This window comes from Mauremys reevesii, unplaced genomic scaffold (genome assembly GCF_016161935.1).
Source record: "Mauremys reevesii isolate NIE-2019 unplaced genomic scaffold, ASM1616193v1 Contig15, whole genome shotgun sequence".
NCBI lineage: Eukaryota > Metazoa > Chordata > Testudines > Geoemydidae > Mauremys > Mauremys reevesii.
In genome coordinates, this window is record NW_024100771.1 from 299,065 (window position 1) to 321,406 (window position 22,342).

The 22,342-nt window shown below is 47.7% G+C and overlaps 1 protein-coding gene and 3 long non-coding RNA genes across 4 annotated transcripts in view; 2 read left to right on the top strand and 2 right to left on the bottom strand.

Annotated features, from left to right (window-relative positions):
• Positions 1 to 22,342, bottom strand: part of LOC120393123 (zinc finger protein RFP-like) — a 209,827-nt gene that overhangs the window by 74,209 nt on the left and 113,276 nt on the right. The window lies entirely within an intron of this gene.
• LOC120393138 overlaps positions 1 to 22,342 on the top strand; it is a 124,241-nt gene that overhangs the window by 46,008 nt on the left and 55,891 nt on the right. The window lies entirely within an intron of this gene.
• Positions 1,122 to 4,338, top strand: LOC120393140. The gene is made up of 3 exons (XR_005591921.1): positions 1,122 to 1,140; positions 2,112 to 2,228; positions 3,790 to 4,338. It is a non-coding gene; the product is annotated as an uncharacterized LOC120393140 (long non-coding RNA).
• LOC120393143 lies at positions 2,285 to 4,940 on the bottom strand. Its single transcript, XR_005591924.1, has 3 exons — positions 4,850 to 4,940; positions 3,876 to 3,981; positions 2,285 to 2,329 (listed from the first exon to the last, which is right to left on the bottom strand). It is a non-coding gene; the product is annotated as an uncharacterized LOC120393143 (long non-coding RNA).

The window sequence follows — 22,342 nt, forward strand, 5'->3', positions numbered from 1 at the left end:
AGGATGGCCCTGCCAACACTGGCAGTCAACCCTCTCATGAAGAGACGTTATACGGCTAGTATCTTAAGTCTTTTTAGTTCACTAAACTTCTACAACGCATCCCTAAGAGTGGCCTTGTTTTGTTACAGCTCAGTCAATACAGCTCAGTCAATACTGCTTTTTCATGTTAAACTTAAAAAAACCCCTAATGCTTCAAATAGGCCTCACTGCATACAGAATATCCTTTAAAAAGGACATGTTATGTTACATCTCAGTCAATGCTGTATTTTCATGTTAAAAAACCTTTTATTTCATGTTAAATGTTAAGAAAACCATTATATAATGAAACACAGCGTGTTTACCAAGTGTTAAAAGTATGGGGGAAAGTCGAGGGGTGGGGTGTTCTTCAGATAGGCTACAGAAAAAATCATACTTAAATCTAAAGTCCTAAGAAAATGAAGGCTCAATATAACTTTTGCATGGATTTGTTAAAAAGTGAGGAGGAAAATAAACTTCTCTGTGATCCACTGGATTTCAGAATAAGGGGAATCTAAACTAGCTGTTATTAAGATTCTGTGGTTTTCAATCTGGGGTGTTTCTGCATGCTCATTTTTTTAAATTGAAACACATGTAAAATGTTAAATAAAGGGCTCTGTCTTCATTTAGGATTGTCTTTGAAAGTGTTTAGTCCTTTACAAAACATAATATAACTTTCACTAGTGTTTATTAAAAAGTGGGGGAAGAAGCAGCCTTCTTATCTCTGATCCACAGACTCACAGATGCTGTTTTTGCTGACAGTGGCTTTGCTCCAGCTTCAAATTGTCCTCACTAAAAAATGACCAATGTTTGTTACTAAGGGCTTATGGTTTTAACCTTTATTAAAGCACCTATGTAAAAGTGCTAGATGGTGGAAAAGATGCTTGGGGTCTGTTTTTTTAGATCAGAATAAGGCAGTTAAAAGGGGGAGGGGAGCAGTGAGGGAGGGGAGGGAGATGGCCCTTGTTTAAAAATCTTGGAACTATAGGATTGGTTCAGAAAAAATGTATTCTATGACACAGCTGTAGAACAGCATCTGATTGGTCTGACCCAAAGGCGGTGATAACTAGCCCGAGGGGTTGAGAGCCTTGGGAGCTCCCTCTTTCCCCAGGAACAGCTGCAAGGGTAAGATATCTCTCTCTCTGACTCAACCACGTGCTATCTTTGTCCTTTGCAAAGGGTCTTTCTTTTTCCTTTTCTTGCCCTGTTCTCTCTTTTAACCTATTGTTATATGTTTCTCTTTTATTTAATGTTTTTAAATGCGCTTTTCTTAACCTACCCTTATATTTAATATTGTGATACAGCATGGCCAGAGGGCAGCAGGAGAGTGTTAGCAGGGATCCTTATTCCCTGCAAGGGGAGGAAGGTTTGCTATAGATTAACTAGAGCACCTGAAGCCAATTAGAGCACCTGAAGCCAATTAGAGCACCAGCAGTCAGTCACATGATATAAACCCCCTGCTTCAGTCAGACAGTGTGGGGGTTGGAGCAGGAAGGTTTGGTTGAAGCAGAGAACAGTTTTGAAGAGAGACAAAAGGAAAGTTTGGGAGAGTGCTGCGGTGGGCTGAGAAGTCCAAAAACCCTTGGTAAGGGGCACCTGGCTTATGCAGAAGGAAGGCAAGAAGCCCCTCCACAAGCTGAAGGGCAGGAGAGGGAAGTAGCCCAGGGGAAGGAACCACCAGTTCAAGTGATTCGCCACTAACCTCAGGGCCCCTGGGTTGGGACCTGGAGTAGAGGGCGGGCCCAGGTCTCTCCCTCTCCACTCCACTCCTCAAGGACACTAGTGGGGTAATTAAAAATACTGGTTCAGAGGCAAGCAATGGTGCCCTGAACCTTCCCCAAAGAAGAGAAAGCGTGAGACCCAGCATAACTGTACTGGCAATTTGCCACAATATTTTGAATGTTTCTTTGGCTTGTGCCACAGATCAGACTAGATGATCTAATGGTCCCCTCAGACCTTAGTCTATGAATATGCAGAGATATGCTAATGTAAACATAACTGATCAATGGACCAGGTCTTTGAAAGTCAGACACCCTGGCACTATCACTACATTCCACTCACTTGCCGTCTGGCTTGTTATTTCTCCTGTTCCCCAGACCCAGCTACGATGACAGGGAAGGTTCTCTTGTTCTCCCCCGGCTCCACAGCGAGCTCCTCTCTGCCGGGCTACGTCGCTCTCTGCCTCGCTCTACAGGTTACCAGGCTGGTGTCAGGTAGGAGCTCCAGCCTCATCGCTGGGTTTGCTGCTGTTGCTGTTGCTGGTCATCACCGTCCATCTCACATCACTGCCTTGTCTTGTAAACCACTGCTCAACCTGCCAATAACCAGCAACATGGAGAAATCACAGGGCACTGCTGGGTCCCCAGTAACCATGCTTAGTATCTATACACCATCTTGTCAGGCCTATATACTGCATACATCCTACTGCTTTGGCTGATTTCTGACAGCTTCTGAAACATAGAACACAGTGAGCACCACTACAGGGCTTGCAAACTATTTAAAAGGATACTACCCACTCCTATACACTGCACTGACAGATCGTATACGTCACAAATCAGACTCTTCAGCCACGAAGGAGTCCTGAATCCTAGACTTGCCAGTTTAGAAGTAACTACCCACAAGTCATTCATGCTGCACTAGGCACATCTGACTGGGGCTCAGAGCTAGACCTCATCTCACAGTGAGGAGGTGAGGATATTTGCTGGCTTCTTCATTCTGTGCCCTCAGTGAAGCCCTGAGAGTGACCCACTCCACCCCAGGGCTGGCTCTATAGTTACCTGGGCATTTTGGTTCCCTACTGCTGTGGTTTTCATCCTGTTAATTTAACCAGCTCTCTCGGTCTCTCCTGATGCTGAGTCTCTGCACCAAGACCCCCATGTCCTGTGCACTTCCACAGTGACCGGTTCCCTGTTTCTTGCACTTTTCTATCTGCCTCCTTTTCCCTCTCCATTATCTGACCTCTGACTTTACCTTTAAAGCCATCACCTGCATAGCGGTGATCTGTTCTCATATCTTTACACCTTGTCAGCCTTTACACCACCCGTCCTGCAGCTAACAAGGCCCCTGTGCTGGAGCAGCATGAAAAGGCCTTAGTGTATCAGCAAACCGGGCCCTCAGTACCATTATCCCCAGGGTGTCCATGAGAACCCTGTGTGACAGATGTGGCATTCTGAGGACTATCAAATTCACCGTATGCATGTTCTATTTGTGTACCCCCTTTATCAATGGTATCTATACATGTTATATGTATTTTTGTGGGTTTGGGATTGTAATCTATGCCATGGGGGAGGGTTACCTCATCTCCTTGAGAATTTGCAAACCATGAGGGGTAATTACTTGAGGGACAGGTAACAGCTCCAGAGAATTGCCACCCCTAGGGAGAGTTGCATAAACTGGGTTAGACCAAGTCCCAGAAGCCCAAGAGAACAAAGATTTTTGGTATAAAAGCTGGATTTGAACTGACCAAAGGCCCAAGATTTTGGGCTGCAAAGTGACAGGACCTGTTAACCAAGAGGGCAAACCCTTAGAGAAAGGTTTGAAAGACTTTGGAACCTACCAGAGAGTCCCATGTGCCAGATGAGAATCCTTTGGGATAAGTGTAACGTGTTCAGACCTTTGATTGGTTTATGGTAAGTTTGCTCTGTCAGGCTTTTGTCTTTAAATAATCTCACTTCTAACGCAGGGCGCTCTCTTTCTCTGTGTCTTACTGCTGAATTAATGCCACCCCTAGCCCCTCGCTGATTTAATTTCCCTTTTTCATTGTACATTTCACAGCACAATTCACAGTGACGGGACCTGACCATCCGATCACTGCCTCCCTAGTGTGCTGGCTTTTGTGAATGACAGTCTAGAGCACCTACCTCTCCCCGTTCATTGTATGGGATCCTGGGCACTGTCACGATGCTGCTGTGCTCACAACGCCGAACTCCAGCCTGCGTCACTAAACTGAAGTTCCAGAGCGAGGGGCTGAAAGAGGAGAAGAGAAAAACATGGGTCCAGATTCAGTGAATCCCTCCCAGCCCCACACAAGTCTTCAGAGCCATTGCCCTGAGGGATGGCAGGTTCTGTTACTGCTGCCATACTCCCCACGGGTGTCTGCCAGGCCAGGAGGTGCTTCACCTCCCCTAGAGCTCTGTCAGTGGGAGTCATGGAGAGGCCGTGAGTCTGCACCCTGGAGCCCTGGTCAGGCTCCCTTCCTGGACAGAGCTGGCTGCGCTGTGGGCAGAGCTGGCCCTGGTGGCTGTCCCAGTGTAGGGGAAGTTCCAGGGAGGGCTTAACACCACTGCACAGCCTGGCAGGGGCTGAATGGTTGGGTGCAGCATGAGCCTGAGTGTCTCTAACACTTTATCTAAAGCTCTTTGTCTGTCAGAGTGGTTTGGATGTTGCAGATCCCAGGGCCACAGCCGTGCCTCATGGAATTCATCCCTGACATTGCACCAACGCTGGAGACAATGAGGGTGGGTCACCGACATGCAAAATCACCACAGCCACGTAGGGAGTTCCCCAGAGAGCCCTCACCTGGGACAGGTGTGGCTGGGAGGTGGGGCCACTTTGCCCCAACAATAACTTTATATTGAATATTGAAACAACCCCTCCACTTCCAGCTCTGGCTACTGCTCCCTCAGGCCTTGTCTACATTGGTTTTGTCTCTTAACGTGTCCCTGGATTGCTGCCATTGGTTTCCACACGTGGTAGCCATGGTGCAAGCACTAATGAAGACAAACAGCCACTGAATGTGGCATTTTAACCACCATGTCATCTAACCCTGGTCAGAGCAGGTGCAGACAACGCCGGTTTCTCTGAATCTGTTCCCTTCTGGTTCAGCACATCTGACCTCTTCTCCACTGCTCTGTGGCGCTGTCATTGCATCCCACTCACTCGCCGTCTGGCTTGTTAGTTCTCCTGTTCCCCAGACCAAGCTACGATGACAGGAAGTTCCCTCAGTCTCCCCCGGCTCCACAGTGAGCTCCGCTCTGCCCAGCTATGTCATTCTCTGCCTCGCTCTACAAGTTCCCAGGCTGGTGTCAGGTAGGAGCTCCAGCCTCCTCGCTGGGTTTGCTGCTGCTGTTTGTCATCACCGTCCATCTCACATCACTGCCTTATCTTATAAACAGCGTCTGCTCAGCCCGCCGTCTGGTGTGTCTTGTGCTCGTTACACAACAATCAGCAACATGAGAAACCACAGGGCACAGCTGGGTCCCCAGGAACCATGGTTACTATCTATACACAATCTCGTCAGGCCTACTACACACAGGCTGCTGCTCTGACTGGTGGCTTCTAAAGCATAGCACATGGTGAGCACCATTACAGATCTCATAGACTATTTAAAGGGACACTACCCAATTCCTGTGCACTGCACTGCTGGACCGTATAAGTCACAGATCAGACTCTACAGCCACAAACAAGTCATGAATCCCTGACTCTCCAGTTATGAAGTAACAACCCACAAGTCATTCACACTGCGCTAGGGCTAAGTGCTAAATCTCATCTCAGAATGGGGATCTGAGGGTATTTGCCAGCTTCTTCATTCTGTGCTCTTGGTGCAGCTCATTTCGTGATCCACTCCACACCTGGGGCTGCCTCCACAGCTACTCGGGCTCTCTGGTTCCCCTGCTGTGGTTTCCAACCTGCTAATTTAACCAGCTCTCTCTGTGTCTCCTGATGCTGAGTCTCTGCCCTGAGACCCCCCTTTCTGTGCAGTTCCAGAATGGCTGGTTCTCTGCCTCCTGCACTTTTCTATCTGCCTCCTCCCCACTCTCCATTATCTCACCTCTGACTTGCCTATAAAGCCACCACCTGCAGAGTGGTGATAATTATTTTTTTTCACATCTTTACACCTTGCAGCCCCTTACACCATCCCTACACCAGCTAGGGAGGGCCCCGCACTGGAGCAGCATGAAAAGATCTTGGTGTATCAGAGAATCAGTCCTCCCAGTATCCATTATCCCCAAAATGCCCTTGAGAAAAGTTGAGCCCTATTCAGATATAATCGGGAAATTGTATAAAGTTCACATGTGAACTCTGTGTGACAGATATTGCAGCCACATGCGGCATTTAGGGGACTATCAAATTCACTTTATGAATGTTCTGTGTATTTTTCTACCCCCATCTATAAATAGACTTCGGACTTGCATCCGAAGAAGTGGGTATTCACCCACGAAAGCTCATGCTGCAAAACGTCTGTTAGTCTATAAGATGCCACAGGATTCTTTGTTGCATCTATAAATAGTATCTATACCTGCTATGTGTAACTTTGTGGGCTCGGGATTGTAATCTACTCCACGGGGAGGGTTACCCCATCTCCAGGGTTTACACACCATGGGGAGTAATTACTTCTGGGACAGGTAACAGCTCCAGAGAAGTGCCACCTCTAGGGAGAATTGCACAGACTAGTTCAGACCAGGTCCATAGAAGCCAAAGAGAACAAAGATTTTTTGGTACAAATCCTTGAGGCCTGGGATCTTTGGCTACAAACCGAAAGGACCAGTTAACCAAGTGGACAAACCCTTAGAGAAAGGTTTGAAAGACTTTGGACCCTACCAGAGTGTCCCATTTGCCAGATGAGAATCCTTTGGGACAAGTGTAACATGTTCAGACCTTCAGTTGATTTATGGTAACTTTTCTCTGTCAAGCTTTTATACTTCTATGTTCTGTGCTTTGGAAGAGCCATTTGGTTACTGGTAGCCGCTGGCACATGCTGTTCATAGCCCTGGAAGGGAAAGCAAAGCGCAGGTGCTGGTGTTTGGTCAGGCCTGCTGGGAAAACCACAGTGAATTTCAGGGAAGGTGCAAGTGTAAAACCCCAGTGTGGAGGGAGAGGGATGTGGGTCCCTGCCAAGGAAGAGGTGATGGCTGGAGGTCTGAGACCTAAGGGGACGTTCCTTGAGCAGGCCACAGAGGGAGTCAGAGGTGCAGATACCCCAAGCCTGTGACTCTCTGCACTCACAGACATGTGTAGGGCACTGCCTGGATATGGGGTGTTCACTTCTTACACAAGGTGTTCTCTTACTGTGTGTCTTACTGCTGAATTAATGCCACCCCCAGCTCCTCACCAGTTTAACTTCCATTTTTTATTGTACAATTTCACAGCACAATTCACAGTGGCTGGACCTGACCATCCAATCACTGCCTCCCTAGGTGGGAGGGCCGTCCTGTCCTGCCACCTCTCCCCTAGGATGAGCGCTGAGAACATGGAGGTGAGGTGGTTCCGATCCAAGTACTCGCCAGTTGTGCACCTGTACCGTGATGGGCAGGATCAGTACGGTGAGCAGATGCTGGAATATCGAGAAAGAACTGAGCTCTTGAAAGACAACATCACCACTGGGAGAATTTCCCTGAGAATACGCAATATTCAACTCTCAGACGATGGGCAGTACAAGTGTTTTTTTAAATCCAATGTGTCTTACGAAGAAGCTTTATTGGAACTGCAGGTGGCAGGTCAGTAACTTGTTCTGATACTTTGATGTCTTCAACAGGGTAATAAGTGGAGTCAGAGGGGTCATTGTGAGATGACAGCTGATTTTTCTCATTATAGTGGGGCAGTAGCTCTGCTCTGGTTAAGGTTGATTCTAGTTTGCTGTATAACACAGGCATGCACAACTCGTAAAGCGGCAAGGGCCATATTACTCCAAAGGAAACAGCTGAGGGTCGAACCCCCCCCGGCCCCGCCGACCCCAGCGCTGCCAAACCTCCCCTACCAGCTGGGATTGATCTTGGCTGGTGCCTGGCACCTACAGGGTTATAATGGTTGATGCACAGGGTTCTGTAGCCCAGAGCCTGGTATAAGAGTGGGAGAGTTGGAGAATCCCCTCCCCCCCGCCCCGATGGTTAAAGGCAGGAGGCCTGAGCCCTGAACCAGAGAGACCAGAAGGGGACAGGTGTAGCTAGTTCTGTAATGGTGACGTGAGGTTTAGGTCAGGTGCAGCAAACACCAGACTGCTGACAATCCCCATGGCAAGGAGACACCTCTGTGCACTTCTACTGACACAGCCTACAGACCTCAGCACTGAAATGTGGCAAATGTAATCCCTCTCCTCACATTGCAGTGACAGCTCTGCCAGCCTGCTCGAATAAATCCCTCCTCCAGTCACTATAGCGACTGTGAACACGGGGGAGGCAGAGGGAGCGCAGGCAGAGAGATGCTAGAATCCAAATCCGAGAAACACAACACCAGCAATGGCACCTTCTCACAGCCCTTCCTCATGCCTGTGTATTATGGCACCGCTCTCACTGAACCGTGCCCAGCGCCTGTTGCCAGCCCAGGAGGCAGAGCTAAGGTTGCAGGGCTGGGGCACTGTGAGCCGTTACTTTGTATCTCTTGGGTTTCAGACATTTACGTTTAGCCGCTCTCTGCATTTGGGAAGTCACCAGGCCCTGCCGGGCAACCGTCATTCTGCATTGACGAGTATCTGTTGGGAACTAATATGTAATTATAGAGCCCCTGTGGCCGAGATGGAGTCTGCTCTGCAGAGCGGCTCCAGCCAGGAACAGGGGCACAATGGAGCACAGCAGGGTAACTCCCTTCCAACCCAGGGCACAGGTGATGCATTAGGGAGCGTGCAGGGTCATGTGCTCACCCAGATTTGCTGCCTGGCTTGTACTGAGCATGCCTAGTAATACTGGTGAAGCCAGCTGCCCTCTCTCTGACTCCCCCCTCCCACACACACACTGTTGGCAGGCACGAGTCATCCCAGCCCCAGAGACACCTGCTCGAAATCCTCTGGGTAAGCGCACGCATGGGAATATTACAACAAATATAGGAAGGGGAAATATTTATTTACAGAGGGGCGAAGGTAGAACATACAAGGGTATGCACCAAGCACTACGTCTACTCAGAGTTCAGAAGTTCTGGGCAGAGTTCCAGTCCAGTAGTGAGACTTGGGTGCTCCTGATGGTCTTTGGTGCCAGTAAACTTTCCCCAGCAAACCCCTCCGGTGCCCTTTTCTGCTGCTCTCTGCAAAGCCACACAGGTGAGTCTTGCCCACATGCTCAGGGTTTAACTGATGGCCATATCTGGGGTCGGGAAGGAATTTTCCTCCAGGGCAGATTGGCAGAGGCCCTGGAGGTTTTTCGCCTTCCTCTGCAGCATGGGGCATGGGTCACTTGCTGGAGGATTCACTGCAGCTTGAGGTCTTCAAACCACAATCTGAGGACTTCAATAACTCAGACATAGGTTAGGGGTTTGTTATTGAAGCGGGTGGGTGAGATTCTGTGGCCTGTATTGTGCAGGAGGTCAGACTAGATGATTATAATGGTCCCTTCTGACCTTAAAGTCTATGAGTCTATGAGCTACAACCTCCCCACTTACCTGCCTACAGCCTCCCTCTTTATTCCCAATGCAAGGTCACAAGCCCCAGTACTCAGGGCCTCACACAGCTCTGGGTGACAGGGATACTGGGTCCAGCTCTGGTTTGTCCTTTTCAGGTGATTCCTTCCTGTCACAATGCTCCTCCTGGCTCCTGTCCTGGGGTGTCCCCAGTCAGCTGCTCTGTCCCTCCTGGGCTTTGGACAGGTTCTCAGCTGCTTCGCTTGTTGGGAGCTACAGACACACATGCCCTGTCACTGTTCCTCTCTCCACCCTCCTCCCCATAGGCACCAACTCCATGGGTGCTCCAGGGCTTGAGCACCCATGGAAAAAAATTAGCGGGTGCTTAGCACCTACTGGCAGCCATCTACCCCCTTCCCCCAGCGCCTGCCATCTGCCGGTGGCCCCACTGATCAATTCCTCCCCCTCCCTCCCAGCGCCTACTGCCCAATGCCATCAGCTGTTCCATGGTGTGCAGGAGGCGCTGGGAGGGAGGGGGAGGAGTAATGGTGGGGAGTGCTCAGGGGAGGGGGCGGGGCAAGAAGAGGTGCGGGGGGGGTGGGGACTTGGGCGAGGGGGTGGGGTGGGGGTGGGTCCTGGGGTAGAGCCGGAGGTTGAGCACCCCTCACGGAGCCTGGAGGAAGCCAGTGCCCCAGGACAGGTTTTAAAGGGGCCGTGCTCTCTAAACCCCAAGCGGGGGGTACAAATATGTTTCTAAAATTAGCTTTGTAAGTGAAAGGAGTGGAAGAGTTTAGCCTTCCTGCTCATCCGTTAAGCAGTGCTCAGCTCCTTCCAATGGTTTTTATTCAACCCTTTGTCCCTGCTGCACAGTGTATGGGAGACGCATCGTCTGTGATCTTCAAAGGGAGAACCAATCCCTTGTCCCCCCTCTCCCTCCCGCTCAGGAAACTGCAGGATTATGGAGCAGCTCATCCACCATCACTAGAGAAAATGAAGTATATGCACATAAGCTAGAACAGCACTGAATGAGAGGCAGGGTTGCCTAGTGGATAGTGCAGTGGACTGCTGCCTGGTCTACACTACAGAGTTGGGTCGATGTAAGACAGCTTACGTCAACCTAGTTATGTCATTGTCCACACTACAGCCTTCTCCTGTGGATGTAAGTGCTGTACTACAGCTCCATGAGAGGTGTAGGGCTTATGTCTGTGTAGTTAGGGAGAGGCAGTGTCCATGCAGACAGTGGGGTTACTTACATCGACTGTTGCCTGTCTTGTCAATTTCACGGTTTCATGCTGGAGTCGTAAAATTGACAAGAAAGTCCGGCTCACAGCTTGGGCTGTCACCCCGGGGCAGGAGGGGACTCCAAATAGAGCCAAGCTGCCCCCCAGGCTCCCAGCTCCCCACTCCCAGATGGGCTTGTGCCCGGTTTTCCTATCCAGAGCCAAGCTGTCGCCAGGATCCCCACTCCCTGGGGGGTGGGGGGGTGGGGCTGCTGCTCCCTAGGACCCTGCTGTGATCCGGGCTGCTGCATGGACTCTGGGCTTCCTGCTCCCTGCTGGGAGCCCGGGTGCTGCCTGAATTGGAGCCTCGGTGCAGCTGGGCTCCAAGCAGGGAGTCAAGGGCCCAGGGTGGGGGCAGCCAGACTCACAGCAGGGAGCCGAGGGTCCAGGAGACACCCAGGCTCCGAGCGTGGGGATCCTGGTGGGGAGCTGGGAACCTCAGTGCAGTCAGGCTCTGGGCAGGCAATAGGGAGCCCGTAGCCCAGGTGGCACCTGGACTCCTGCAGGGAGCAGGGAGTCTGGACAGCCGCCTGGCTCAGATCAGGGAGCCTGGGGGTCAGCTGGGTTCCCAGTGGGGAGCTGTACATGGAGCTGTGTGTGGAGCTGAGAGCCCAGGCTCTCAGCCCTCCCCTCATTGCTCCCCTTAAGAGAGTGGAAGCGCTCCTGCGGAGGACGTGCACCACCGACGGACCTTAACCCTGCATTTCCCTGTTATTCAGGGTTTGTGTTTCTGTTTTGCTGAGTCTATTTCCTGGCTTTCAGAGTTACCCAGAGTAACTGGAACAGTGTGTATAGTGGGGGTGCTGAGATCCACTGAAACAAATTGTGAACACTGTATAAGATGGAAACCACTACAGCACCTCTGGAGGTACCAGTTTTCTGCTACCCACTTCTGCATTCTGGAAGGGCACAAGGCACTGCCAAGGCAACCCGAACTCCCCTATAATAAGGTGTTTATTAGTGAATTAATTTAAGGCTTCTCTACACATACATGTGCACTGGTTTCAATGCATGATGCAAAGCTCTGCATGGACACTATTAAATGAGTTTGGAAATGGCTTATATTGATTTATCTTGAGTCAATTCCTTCCTGATCTCAGAGTGTTCACACAGGGATTTGCTCTTGATTAACTAAATCATTTTATCTAAATTGAGCAAATTTGTGCATAGAAAAGCCCTGACATTAACATTAATTCTACAGGCTGTATATTAAATATAAATCTGACCAGATTAACCAGCCAGCTGCACGTGTGGACTCACATTCAATTATTAGTTTAATAGAAAATGGCTTTTGATAACGGTGTAATGAAGCTGTTTGCTCATTATAGGATTATCACAAGTTCATTTATTTCTTCTGTAGGTTTGGGCTCTGCTCCTGTCATCTCTGTGGAGGGACATCAGGACGGAGGGATCCGGGTTGTCTGTCGATCATACGGATGGTACCCACAGCCCAAAGCTCAGTGGAGAGATCTCCAGAGGCAGCTCTTACCATCAGCCTCTGAAAAAATATCCCCAGAGGCCAATGGCCTGTTTCAAACAGAGATTGCCATTGTTATAACGGAAAAGTCCAACCAGAAAATGTCCTGCTTTGTCAGGAACCCCCGTCTCAACCAGGAGAGAGAGTCAGCGATTTCCATTGCAGGTCAGTGCCCGTCCATTCCACACATCGATAGACTGAGATGCTGCAGACATGTCCAGAGAGTATTTGTCCTTGTGTCTCCTGTTTATTGGCCTGGACCTTCAAGGTGCTGAGCACGTCTTTTAAAATTCTGAGCAACCTCAGTTCTCTTTGGATGTATCTACACTGCAGTTAGACACCCGCGGGTGGCCTGTGCCAGCTGGCTCAGGCTAAGGGCCTCAGGCTAAGGGGCTGTTAAATTCCAGTGTAGACATTCGGGCTGGGGCTGGAGTCCAGGCTTCAGACCCCTGTGAGGTAGGAAGGTCCCAGAGCTTGGGCTTCAGCCTGAGCCCAAATATCTACACTGCAGTTAAACATCCCCTTAGCCCGAGCCCCATGAGCCTGAGTCAGTTGGCAGGGGCCAGTAGCGGGTGCTAATTACAGTGTAGACGTGCCCTTTGACTCCAGTAGGAGCTGAGGGTGTTTAGCACCTGCAGGCGGGGATGTCATTGGCAAGACTGTCATAACAGCTCAGTACCCAGCAATCATCATTCTTCTCGTTGGGGCTGGAGGAGGGAATTCTCCTTTGTTCTTGTTGTATAGAGAGGACTGTGTTGGAATTGCAAGCTATTGCTTTAAGAGAGGGGGGATTAAAGGGCTCTGTAGGAAAGTGTGTGAGCAGAATCAGGGCTTGTCTACAGGAACAGTTAGTTCACGGGAAGCTGGGGTGTAAATCTGTCTCACACTGGCCTGCTGGCCACTCTCTGTCTGTGTGGACCCTGCTTCATGCACTAATAATTCCGTAGTGTGCTTTGATCTACCCTCCTTTGAAACCGGAACAGAGCAACGTGCACCAAGAAACGTTCAGTGCATGGCTGCAGGGTCCATATGGATAGTTAGTGGCAGCAGGCTAGTGTGAGGTGGATTTACACCCCAGCCTGCTGTTCACAAACTGTTCCTATAGACGAGCCAACATAAAGCAAGGTGGGGTGAGTTGTGCCCACTGCCTTGGGGAGCAGTGTTAGGATATAGATATTCAGGCCTCTCTGCAAAGGCCTATACTTTAAGAATGTAGGTGTATTCTTATCACTTAGCTAGTTATAGAGGTATAAAAGAAAGAATCAAAGATCAGTGTCTGTGGAATGGCCTTATCTTACTGTGACAGGCTAAGGCCTTCAGCTAAGATGTCGTTAGGCAGCCATGAGCTGGGAAGTGTATGGTCACATGCATCCTCACATTCCAAACTAGTCACATTGAAATAAGGTGCTATTGGGCTATTAGGGTACGTCTTCACTACCCGCCATATCGGTGGGTAGCAATCGATTTCTCGTATCGGCGGGTAGCAATCGATCCCCAAACGCGCTCCTGTCGACTCCGTAACTCCACCAACCCGAACGGTGGTAGCGGAGTCGACATGGGGAGCCGCGGACATCGATCCCGCGCCGTGAGGACGGTAGGTAATTCGATATAAGATACTTCGACTTCAGCTACATTATTCAAGTAGCTGAAGTTGCGTATCTTATATCGATTTTCCTCCGTAATGTAGGCCTGCCCTTAGGAATACAATCCTGTCCTGATATTGCTGTCACCTCCAGAGAAAGGGAAGAGCCTAGAAGATGTAAAAGGAAATTTAGTTTGATAGCATCCTGTCTGGTAAGAACTCACTTATCAATAGACACAGCTGGAAAACCCTTATGTCTGTATAGATGTAGTTGTGAAATCCTCACTTCTGTATTGTTTGGTATGTTTATTTGCACGGTCTTAGTCTGGTTCTGTGATTGCTTCTGTCTGCTATATAATTAATTTTGTTGGGTGTAAACCAATGAAGGTGGTGGAATATAATTGGTTAAATAACCATGTTACAATATGTTAGGATTGGTTAGTTAAATTTCAGTAAAATGATTGGTTAAGGAATAGCTAAGCAAAACTCAGGTTTTACTATATAGTCTGCAGTCAATCAGAAAGTGATGTGGGGTGGGGGAAATGGGAACAGGGACTAGGGATGGGGGAATTAAAATCATGTCTTGCTAAAGGGGAAAATGGGAACAGGGGATGGGAACAGGAACAAGGACAGAGGCAAGGCTCTGTGGTGTCAGAGCTGGGATGGGGGACATTAAGGAAGGAAACTGGACTCATGCTTGCTGGAAATTCACCCCAATAAACATCAAATTGTTTGCACCTTTGTACTTTGGGTATTGTTGCTCTCTGTTCATGCGAGAAGGACCAGGGAAGTGAGAGGGGGAAGGAATAAGCCCCCTAACAAGCAGCTCTCCCCCCACCCTCTGGTTTGGGTTCTTGTGTGTTGAGGTTCTGGATTCTAAGACATAAAGTCGTGTTACGCTGCAACCTTCCAGCAGGAGTATTTATGTTTATGTCTAACTTCTGTGTGTGCTGTGACCATCACAGTTCTCAGTGGGGGTGGGGGAGGGAATTTGCCTTTGTTCTCAGTGAGAGCTACAGGGTGCTGAGTATTTATGGAAATCTGGCTAATGAAGTCATTTTTCCTGACTAGCACAAGAGCCCCAGTTATGCTTTGCTTAGGTGACATCTGAATACCCCACGTGATTGTGAGAGCTGCACGACGGGCCCTGTCCTGCAGTTCAGACTCTGACAAAACTCCCATTGGCTTAAATGAGAGTTTTGCCAGTCAGACCCTGAGGATCAGGTTGTAACTTGTATTTAATTGCACAGAAGGCAGGAAATGCAGAGCTCCATGGCTAACATAATTCTGATCTCCCCGGTGAATGTCCATTATAGTTTTTCACTTTACAGTCACACAATAGGCCTGATCCTGCCTTTCTGCATAACCAAGTTGGTGTTGGGAGCATTGGGAGTGCTGGCAACAAAGGATCAGGTCCAAAATATTCAGAAACAAAATAATATGTAAGAGCAGCTTAAGTTTTAGAAAAAAGTTAATGCTTTATGTATTATCTATCAAATAACTTTGTTAATACAGAATGAATATTTCATCACTGTAATAATAAGAATATGGCATTTGTAAAGTACAATTAATCTGAGATTTCAAAGTGCTGCACATGCTTGGTATGCTCAGAATGACATGATTGTTATAGAATCACAGGACTGGAAGGGACCTCGAGAGATCATCTAGTCCAGTCTCCCACACTCATGGCAGGATTAAGTATTATCTAAATTATCCCTGACAGGTGTTTGTCCAACCTGCTCTTAAAATCTCCAATAATGGAGATTCCACAACCTCCCTAAGCAATTTATTCCACTGCTTAACCACCCTGACAGTTAGGACATTTTACCTAATGTTCAACCTAAACTGCCCTTGCTGCAATTTAAGCCCATTGCTTCTTGTCCTATCCTCAGAGGTTAAGAAGAACAATTTTTCTTCATCCTCCTTGTAACAACCTTTTATGTGTACTTGAAAACTGTTATCAGGTCCCCTCTCAGTCTTCTCTTCTCCAGACTAAACAAACCCGGTTCTTTCAATCTTCCCTCATGGGTCATGTTTTCTAAACCCTTAATCATTTTTGTTGCTCTTCTCTTGACTTTCTCCAGTTTCTCTACATCCTTCCTGAAATGTGGCACCCAGAACTGGGCACAATACTCCAGATGAGGCCGTATCAGCGCAGAGTAGAGCGGAAGAATTACTTCTCATGACTTGCTTACAATACTCCTGCTAATACATCCCAGAATGATGTTCACTTTTTTTGCAACAGTGTTACACTGTTGACTCATGTTTAGCTTGTGATCCACTATGACCCCCAGATCCCTTTCTGCAGTACTCCTTCCTAGACAGTCATTTCCCATTTTGTATGTGTGCAACTGACTGTTCCTTCCTAAATGGAGTACTTTGCATTTGTTCTTATTGAATTTCATCCAGTTTACTTCAGACCATTTCTTCAGTTTGCCCAGATCATTTTTAATTTTAATCTTATTCTGCAAACTACTTGAAACCCCTCCCAGCTTGGTATAATCTGCAAACTGGATGTGTGTTCTCTCTATACCATTATCTAAATCATTGATGAAGATATGGAACAGAACCGGACCCAGAACTGATCCCTGCGGGACCCCACTTGATATGCCCTTCCAGCTTGACTGTGAACCACTAACTACTCTTTGGGAATGGTTTTCCAACCAGTTATACACCCACCTTATAGTAGCTCCATCTAGGTTGTATTTCCCTAGTTTGTTTATGAGAAGGTCATACGAGACAGTATCAAAAGCCTCACTAAAGTCAAGATATACCAGGTTGACCACTTCCCCCCTATTCACAAGGCTTGTAACCCTGTCAAAGAAAGCTATCAGGCTGGTTTGACACAATTTCTTTTTGACAAATCCATGCTGACTGTCACTTATCACCTTATTATCTATAATTAATAAATCTGTTTGTTTATTCTACCTGAAGCCGTGTGTTTGAAACATGTCAGAGACTCCCCTTGGGATAACAAGCCTGGTACATATCAATTTCTTTGTTTAAATTGATGAACTTATATACGCTTGCAGCATCCAGCGGGCATAACTGGACACTGCAAGATGGAGGTTCCTAGGGTTGTGTATGGGACTTGAGATATTGGCTAGGGTCATTTGGTTGCAAGTAGCTGGGAGCAGCTGTGCGTGAACAGCCCAGGAGTGGGGGTTCTCACAGCAGAGCAGGATAAGGCTGGCTCCCAGAGTCAAGGATTGGAGCGACCTAGCAAATCACCTGTCCAGATAACACCAGAGGGGAAGGTCACAACAAGTACTGAAGTGCAATCTCTTTATCATGAAAGTTGAACTTACAAAAGTAGAATTATGTACAAAAAAACTGCATTAAAAATAAAACAATGTAAAACTTTAGCGTCTACAAGTCCGCTCAGTCCTATTTCGTGTCCACTCAGACACATAAGTTTGTTTACATTTGCAGGAAATAATGCTGCCCGCTTCTTGTTTACAGTGTCACCTGAAAGTGAGAACAGCCGTTCACATGGCACTGTTATAGCCAGCATCACAAAATATTTACGTGCCAGATGCACTAAAGAGTCATAAAATAGCAAAGAATCCTGTGGCACCTTATAGACTAACAGACGTTTTGGAGCATGAGCTTTCGTGGGTGAATACCCACCTCATCTTCATGCTTCAGCCACCATTCCAGAGGACATGCGTCCATGCTGATGACGTGTTCTGCTCGATAACAATCCAAAGCAGCATGGACCAGCACATGCTCATTTTCATCATCTGAGTCAGATGCCACCAGCAGAAGGTTGATTTTCCTTTTTGGTGGTTCAGGTTCGGTTGTTTCCACATCGGAGTGTTGCTCTTTTAAGACATCTGAAAGCATGCACCATACCTTGTCCCTGTCAGATTTTGGAAGACACTTCAGATTCTTAAACCTTGGGTCAAGTGCTGTAGCTGTCTTTAGAAATCTCACATTGGTATCTTCTTTGTGCTTTGTCAAATCTGCAGGGAAAGTGTTCTTAAAGTGAACAACATGTGCTGTACACTTTGTATTCTGTGTTATAATTGAAAATGTAGAAGAACATCCACAAATATTTAATAAATTTCAATTGTTATTCTATTGTTTAGCAGCAGATTAAAATTGCGATTAATTGTGATTAATTTTTGAGTTAATTGTGTGAGTTAGCTGTGATTAATCAACAGCCCTAATATTTATATTTTACCTCTATATCCTAAATATATCTGATACATTTCAACATTGGCTTCAGGAGGATAGCTGTAGCATAGCGAAGCTCCACCCTATTCCCTCCCTACCCACGACATGCCCCCTCCTATTAATTAACCACGTTCAGTAACCAGGCTAAAACCTGGACTTTCATTGGCTTAATAATAAAGCACAGAGTCTTTTAACTCTTTACAGTGTCACCAATGTCACAGTGTCCTGCCTTCATTTTGCTTGTGTTTGCTCCCACGTCAATGGCACTTTCTCTTGCAGAGCTGTTTTTCCCACGAGTCAATCCTTGGATGGTGGCTCTGGGGGTGATCCTGACTGTTCTCCTTCCCCTGGCCGGTTATTGCTTCTGGAGGCAACATAGAACGAAAGGTGAAGTAACAAGAGGGGAGAATTTGGTGAGAGAGAGAGAGAGAGAGAAATTGATTGATTGACTGATTGCAAACCAAAAGTAGAGATACTAGGGTTGCCAACTCTGACTGAACCTATTCCAGGAGATATTTTTCCCAACATGACATAATGTCATTTTCTTAAAATATTCTATTAAAATCTCCTGGATTGCTTTCAATAGTCACTGGGAGATGGATGCTGATTCCGGGAGACTCCAGGCCAATCCTGGAGTGTTGGCAAACCTAAGAGATACAGAGATTCACTGTTCAGTGGACGTGTCAGGCAGTGGGAGCTGGGCTGAGGGTGAAGAGGGAGCTGAAAAAATTATGACGTTAACTGAACCGAGAAGTGTCAAGAGGTTTCATTCCTTCAGCTCTCACTCAAGGATCCCAATTGAATGTGATTCTGAACTGTTCCACGGGGATCAGCCTGGCACAGATTGAAACACCATGTGGGGCTCAGTGAGCTGGGCTTGGAGCGCCGACATATATAACTTGGCTCCTTGGAGGAAAAAACAGAAAGTAAAGGAGGGGGGGGGGTTTAGGGCCAATTCTGCCCCCCAGTCGGTGCTTGCACCCCACCCATCTAGCTGAGTAGGAGCTGCAGAAGGGCATAGCAGTGGCTGTGAAAATGGACAGGTTAGCAGTTATCTTAGCTACACTAAGGTTTGTTCAGCCTGAGATCCTGCTGACCTGAGCATCCAGCTAAAGAAAGTCACCTTCACCCCATTCTTCCCCCAGCCTCCATCTACCGAGACCCTAGGACAGGGGGTCGGCAACTTTTCAGAAGTGCTGTACCGAGTCTTCATTTATTCACTCTGATTTAAGGTTTCACGTACCAGTAATATATTTTAACGTTTTTAGAAGGTCTCTTTCTATAAGTCTATAATATATAACTAAACTATTGTTGTATGTAGAGTAAATAAGGTTTTTAAAATTTTTAAGAAGCTTCATTTAAAAATAATTTAAAATGCAGAGCCCCCAGACTGGTGGCCAGGACCCGGGCAGTGTGAGTGCCATTGAAAATCAGTTTGTGTGCCGCCTTCGGTGCACGTGCCATAGCTTGCCTACCCCTGCCCTAGGAGGAGCTGTTACCACTTATCATTAGGACCAGGGGCAAGTACCACCTTCAAGGTCAGGAATTGGCCTAGGATTGAGCCAACCAAACCCCGTCTCTTATCCAGCCCAGGTCAGTGCCCCATTCCCATCGCTCACTTCCCTCCCCCATCCCCACAGGCAGGAGCTGGGGAGAGCTGGGGCCGTTCATGGGATGGGCACAGAGGGGAGCAGCCAGATCCGACAGGAGTGTGACAGGGCCCAGGCAGCAGGGATGGGCAGCCCCTAGAGGTGATGGTCAGTGGGGCTGAGGCAGCAGGGACACTGAGTGCAGGGATGATGAGACAGATCTGTCTGAGTGTCCTGTTTGTCAGTCTGTCTGCCTTGCTTTCATAATTACAGAAAAATTACATGAATAGCGGGAACCGCGCCATAAACACGATAGGGTGAAATCTCACCTCTCGCCCTTTTCTCTCCCTAGATACCCTACAACCTGATATAGAGAGCAGGAAAGGTCAATGTCTGGGCCCATTACATTATCTGACAGTAGAGTTATCCCATGAACATGAGAGGGTGAAATCTCGCCATTATTAATTAACTGTTGCAGCAATTTCCCAAGGGTCGTGGTGGATTCCCCAGCACTGGAAGCTTTTAAATCAAGATTGGATTTTTTTTTTCTAAAAGATCCTCTCCAGGAATTGTTGTGGGGAAGCCCACGGGTTTGTGTTACAGAGGGGTCAGACTAGGTGATCACCTGGCCTTGGACTCTGTGAATGGATGACCTCTCGCCCTGTTCTCTCTTTAGAGACCCTGCTGTCTGGGCCAGTTACATTAACTGATATTAACATTATCCCCAAACACGACAGGGTGAAATCTCATGTCTCCCCCTTTTCTCCCTCTAGAGATCCTGCGATCTGAGATGGAGAGACAGACAGGTCAGTGTCTGGAACAGTTACATTAGCTGTGGGGTTACCGTTATAACACAACAGGGGGAATCTCATGTCTCTCCCTTTTCTCCCTCTAGAGGCTCTGCGATCTGAGATGAAGAGACAGAAAGGTCAGTGTCAGGGACCAATGGGATGGGTTGAAGTTTTCATATCATTTCAGTTGAGTTAGCTCACTCGAGTCAACTTAACTCTATTGAAAGCCACTTTTAATGCAGTGGAGTCTCAGTTTAACACTTTTAGCTCAAGTTTAGCAGGTGGAGTTACAGCCTGTTTTAATGGGTGATGGGGAATATCTCCCTGTCGGCACCAGAGCCCAAGCAGGGAGCTCAGGGGCTGCTGTGCTGACACACATGGGCTCTGAAGGGGAAGGGACCATTTGTCCTAATAAACCCCACGGGAATTACAGAAATGGCACCTTGAGCCCAGAGTCATGAATACACCAGCCCAGCTTGGTCAGCCTCATTGATGGAGACTGTGGGCACATCTACTGTGCAAAAACCCACCTGTGGCTGCGAGTCTTGGAGCCTGGGTCAACTAACTGGGGCTCGCGCTGCAGGGCTAAATATTAGCAATGTGGATATTCCTGCTCAGGCAGGAGCCCAGGCTCTGAGACCCTCTCCCCTTGCCGGGTTTCAAAGCCCAGATGTCAGCCTGAGTGGGAATGTCTATACTGCTCTTTTTCAGCCCCATAAGCCTGAGACAGTTGACCCAGGTTCTGAGACCCACTGCTGAGGGGTTTTTTTGCAGTGTAGACGAACCCAGTCCAGTATATAACAGGATCCTCAGATGGGATTCCCCTGTGTTCTGGCCCTTCCATACCCTTGTAATGTGGGAGGGGGCAGGATTTCACCCTCAGCTCCACCCTGCAGCAACTCCATACAATTGTCCCTGCCTGCAGGTATATGGGATCTTGGGGAGCAATTACCACATGGGTGGGGTGCCAATTAATTTCTTTCTTAAAGGAAAAAGAGAGTGGTGAGAATTTAACAATGAAATACGATGGGATGGGGTGTATAGGGTGTTTACAATAGACAATGATGGTGGGGGGGGTTCTTATTGAACAGTGTAGGGAGTTCTAACAGTGGGGTACAGTAAGTGGGGTTTAGTACAATGGGATACAGTACAGTTAATAAGCAACTCAACTTTATATAGGAACAACTCTAGATACAGTGTGGAATGTAAAACATACCAAAAGGAAATGCAAAATAAAATAGTAGCTTCTATATAGAATGGTCAACAATCTTAGATAGAATGTATTAAGTGGTTGGTGGCCTTATACACAATGTAACACAATGGTATCAATGCAAATACAAAGTATATCAGAAAGGTGGAAGTAAAATGTGAATCACAGTGCAATAATACAATATGGGAGATAAGTGAAATTATGCAGTGTAGACTTAATTTGTGAGGCTGTGATAGCAAGAGTGTACCCAAAGGCTGGGTCAAGAAACAGGAGGGTGTGTGTGTGTGTGAAAGATTAGTGGCAACTGATGAGAGATGCAGCTGCAGGCAGCGAGAGACTCTGAAGCCCTGCGAGGTAAGGACAACAGAGCAGTGTTGCGGGGGCGGGGGAAGCAGCAAGGGGGTTGGGATAGGGAGACACGGAGAAGTACACAGAGGGGGGGTTGAGTGGGGGGAAAAGCAGCAAAAACCTTATCTATCCTCTAACTTAATCAAACTTATATAAAATGACAAGCAGCTTCTACAAAGTAACAAAACAGGTACAGAATACAACCAGGCAATGACTTTTTAAATCTATCTTAACCAACGACTAGGCAAAACAACAAATATCACAATTCTAAGCAAAACTATAACAAGCAACTATATGGAGCAACAAAACAACGAACTATAGCAAGGCAGGTGAGACTTACAAGCTTTACAATCTTAACAAACTATGACTTATTAAACTAAAGAAACAAAACCTATGGTGCACCTTATGCTATGGGGAAGTTACAGAGGGCAGAGTGGTATGTGCCCCAGAATGCAGCTCCCAAGGCAGCCCCCAAGGAAGCCAAGGGATGGTGGCTGCCACAGTGGATACAGCTGAAAGCAGTGAGCCCAAGGCAAAGCCCACAGGAGCAGAGCTTAGCAGCGGCACAAACTTACTTTTAGTGGCAGAGTGCCACGGAGTTTAAGAG